This window comes from Vulpes vulpes, chromosome 8 (assembly GCF_048418805.1).
Source record: "Vulpes vulpes isolate BD-2025 chromosome 8, VulVul3, whole genome shotgun sequence".
In the NCBI taxonomy this organism is placed as follows: domain Eukaryota; kingdom Metazoa; phylum Chordata; class Mammalia; order Carnivora; family Canidae; genus Vulpes; species Vulpes vulpes.
Genome location: NC_132787.1, coordinates 104820750 through 104825650, shown reverse-complemented (window position 1 = coordinate 104825650; position 4901 = coordinate 104820750).

Sequence of the window (4901 nt, the reverse complement as noted above, 5' to 3'; positions counted from 1 at the left end):
TCTTCAAAATGTGCTTAATGGAGTTGCGCCAATGGCAATTTCCTGATTTTGACAATCCACTGTGGTTATGTAAGATTTTGAGGGAGTCAGCGTGAAGGGCATGCCAGGACTCTGTACTGCTTTTGCAACTTCTTAGGTGTCTTAAACTATTTCGAAATTAGAAAGTTATCCTTTTTAAAAAGACATACACGAAAAATTAGGAAAATAGAACTGCTATATATGTAATGGAAAAAGAGGTACCATCCAAAATAAATAGAGATCCTATAAATCAATAAGAAAATGGTGAATAACCCAATCAATGTAGTGACAGATATCAGGTTAATTCTGAGGAAAAACATAAATGGACATTAGGCAAATATCCATGTGTTCATATTCAATCTCATTAATAATCAATCAGGGGTGCCTGGGTGGCTCAGTGGGTTAAGCATTCTGCCTTCCACTCAGGTCATGATCCTGGGGCCCGGGGATCAAGTCCCATGTTGGGCTCCCTCCTTAGTGGGGAGTCTCCTTCTCCCTCTGCCCCTCACCGTGCTGGAGCTCTCTCTCTCTCTCTAATAAATAAATAAAATCTTCGGGGGCGGGGGGGGGGGTGAGGGAGACAAAGGCGCCTGGGTGGCTCAGTGGGTAAGTGTTTGTCTTTGGCTCAGATCATGATCTCAGGGTCCTGGGATGAAGCCTCTCATTGCCGCTCTCTGCTCAGTGGGGAGCCTGCTTCTCCCTCTCCCTTTGCCTGCCACTCCCCCTGCTTGTGCTTACATGTGTGCTCTCTCTGTCAGGTAAATAAATAAAACCTTTAAAAAAGAAAAGAAAAGAAAAGACAAAAGAAAAGACAAAAGAAAAAGACAATAAGCAAATAATTAGTTTCCATCTATACAAGACTGGCCAGGCTATAGACAAGGGGCATCCCACTCACTGTTGGTAGGCATAAACTGGCCAACATTCTTTTTTTTTTTTTTTAAAGATTGTATTTATTTATTCATGAGAGACACAGAAAGGGAGGAACATAGTCAGAGGGAGAAGCAAGCTCCCCTGGGGAGCCTGATATGGACTCGATCCCAGGACCTACAGGATCATGACCTGAGCAGAAGGCAGATGCTCAACCACGGAGCCACCCACGTGCCCACTGGCCAACATTCTAGCAAGCAGCTTGATGGCACCAACTCAAATGCTAAATGTTTACAGCATTTGACCAAGTAATTCTACACCCAAGAAATACAAAGATCTACACTGCAGCACTGTTTTTAATAGTGAAAAATTAGAGATGACTGACATGTTCATTACAGGCAATTGGTTAGACAAAATACAATAAAGGCCATGGATATTTATTTGGGGCTTTTGACGTTCCAGGCACTTTCTTAAGTGCTTCACATGTGTCGACTCAGTTAATCCTCACAATAATCCTATGAAATAGGTTCTAGGTCCTGTTAGGCTCATTTCACAACTGGGGAAACATGTTCATTAGCAAGTGGGAAAGCTGGGATTCGCACCCAGGCAGCCTGGGTCCAGAACCTGTACCCTTAGCCAAATACCACATTTCCAAGTGCTAATGTGGACGGATGTGCAGGTGTTATTAGAGTGAGAAAATCCGTATGTATGACAGGATCCCAGACAACAGTGTGTTTATATAAAGAAACTTCTGACTTTATCTTTGGGGCTAGCTATTATGGGAAACATTTACTCTTTTGTTTATACATTTTTATACTATTTGAATTCTTACAATACAAAATGTATCACTTTTATGATTGGAAAGATTATAAGGATATTTAAAGGTAACAGACCCCAAACATATAAGAGAGAGAGGAGCAAGGAGAGAGAGGAGAGAGGGAGAGAGGGAGAGAAGGAGGGAGGGAGAGAGAGAGAGAGAGAGAGAGAGAGAGAGATAGGGAGAGAGGGAGAGAGGGAGAGAGGGAGAGAGAGACACCTGATAGGAATTCAACAGCTGCAGGCACTTGCTCCACTCCCCAACCCCGTTGCTATGGGAGTGTCTCCCTCTGGCTGAGGTCCTTCCCCGGAAGGTAAAGGTAGAAGAATGTCCTGGAGCTGTAGTAGGTACTGACTCCTGGTAGGTGGTGGGCCACCCTCTCCAGGCCTCTTCAGGGTTGGCTCCTCCCTGAGCAGCTGACACTGCCCCAGGGAACAGGAGATCACAGGCCAAAGTAAAACTACTTCAAAAGAAAAACAACAAACTGGATTCCAAATACCATCAAAAACTGGAGATTAGAAGGGACACACCAAGAATTTAGAATAAACATAACATAAAGAGACTCTTAACTCTGGGAAACAAACTGAGGGTCGCTGGAGGGGAGGGGTTGGGGGGGACAGGGTAATTGGGTGACTGGCATTAAGGAGGACACGTGATGTGATGAGCACTGGGTGTTATATAAGATGATGAATCACTGACTTGTGCTCTGAAACTAATAATACACGATATGTTAATTAATTGAATTTAAGTAAATTTTAAAAAATTCTAAAAAAAAAAGAAACTTAATCTCATAAGAACTTCTTTTATCTTAAAGCCTTTTGAGATAAATCCAGTTCTCAAAAAAAAAAAAAATCCAGTTGTCATCTTTTTTTCTTTTTTGGGTAAGGAATTATTTATGTTTTAAATATGAGCTTAGATTTTACATATGACTTTACAAAGTAACTATGTAAATCTATTAGTGCTGTTAAAATTGGTGCTCTCTATTTAAAAAAATAAAAGTATTTCCCTTTCCAAATAAATAAATAAATAAGCATAACAAACGTGGAAGTCTGTGGATCTGAGGTTCTAAAAGTCATGCCTGTCAAGCTTTAAAAATGCTAGTATTTGGGATCCCTGGGTGGCGCAGCGGTTTGGCGCCTGCCTTTGGCCCAGGGCGCGATCCTGGAGACCCGGGATCGAATCCCACATCAGGCTCCCGGTGCATGGAGCCTGCTTCTCCCTCTGCCTGTGTCTCTGCCTCTCTCTCTCTCTCTCTCTGTGACTATCATAAATTAAAAAAAAAAAAATGCTAGTATTTGCAACGTGGTGGAAATTACATCCCCTGCAACTATTTATTTATTTATTCATGAGAGACACAGAGAGAGAGAGAGTGAGAGAGGCAGAGATACAGGCAGAGGGAGAAGCAAGGCTCCATGCAGGGAGCCCAACATGGGACTTGATCCCGGGTCTCCAAGGTCACACCCTGGGCCAAAGGTGGTGCCAAACCGCTGAGCCACCCGGGCTGCCCCCCTGCAACTATTTAAATGTAGGATGAAAAAATTCAAATGTCAATTCAGTGTATGCAAAGAGGCACATCACTTTTCGATACCGTTTTAGGGGTTACTGAAGCAAAAAGCAGACACCGACCCCAGCCCTGCGCTGTGCTGGCTGCCTGATTCTGGCCTCTTGAAGGCCCAAGCTCTGAGTGTGCACATCCTGGGTTTAGAGCTCTGCTAAGGCTGTGAGGCAAGAACTGTCTACACTCTGGCTAGAAAGCAATTTCTTGATTGGAATCCAAGCTTAAAAATGCATCTACCCTCTTTGGGAGAAACAAAAATAGGGTCACTTTGTGGCTAACACCCACATCCAAAAGCTTCATCTATTTGGGGGCATGGGCCAGGGAATGGGAGAGCTTCCTGCTTAACCATTTCCTGTCCAGGACTGAGTGAGCTGCATGGAAACTAACTACAAAGTTTTAACCTAAAGAGACTGGAGCAAAGCTGGGACCTGCTCCCTGGGCTTAAGAGGCTACCATGCACATGGCCCTGATTTATGTCTGAGTGAAGTAATAGTTCATTTGTTGTGTTAAAGACCAAAATTTAGCTGAGTAAATTTCAAAGATCTAATCAGACTTTTTTTTTTTTTTAGTTTTTAAAAAAGATTTTATTCATTTGATGGAGCTAGAGAGTGCACAAGCAGGGTTGGGAGAAGCAGAGGGAAAGGGAGAAGCAGAGTCCTTGCTGAGCAGGGAGCCCGATGAGGGGCTTGATCCCAGGATGCTGGGATCATGACCTGAGTCGAAGGCAGACGCTTAACCGCTTAACCGACTGGGCCACCCAGGTGCCCCAGCTTTATTTGTGTATTTTTAAATATTTAATTAGGGGCTCAGGTCATGATCTGGGGTCCTGGGATGGAGTCCCATATGGGGCTCCCTGTAGGGAGCCTGCTTCTCCCTCTGCCTATGGCTCTGCCTCTCTCTATATGTCTCTCATGAATAGATAAAATCTTGGAAAATTTTTTAATTAAATTATTTAGGGAGAGAGTGAGGTGAGGTGTCCTCCTACCGGTAACTTACTGAAAGGTTCTGTCTGTAACTTCTGTAACTTTCCTAGTGCTTACAAGGGTCAGGGTTCCAGGTGTCCTGATTAAAGGTTACATTCCGGTGTTGGGGGGGGGGGGCGGATGTTGCAACTTGTTGCAGTTAGGTATTAAATCTTGGTTTGCTGACCAGGGGATCTTAATAGGAGTGGATCCATTTGGGGGCCTGTGTTTTCCTTTGTAACAGCTCCCAATACCAAAACAGAGTGTGTTTGTTTATTTTTTATTTATTTGGGAGAGAGAACGTGAGAGAGAGAGAGAGAGATCATGAGCAGGAGGGAGGAGCAGAGAAAGAAGCAGACACCCCACTGAGCAGGGAGCCCGATACAGGACTTGATCCCAGGATGCTGGGATTATGACCTGAGCCCAAGGCAGACACTTAAGCGACTGAGCCACCCAGGTGTCCCCAAAACAGAGTTTAAAGAGCTAACATTGAATCTAAGAAGAGACGCTCTTTTTCTCAAATGCTAGTACCCTTAGAGCAATGAAAAAATTTCTCCTGCCCTCTAAATAAGAGAGAGTCTGGGCTTTTGCCCCAAGCTGCTCTCCAGGGTTCTACATCTCTGCCGTGTTCTGGGCCGAGGCTGTGTGTGCCGCGGTCTGGTGCAAGGCCATGTTTGAC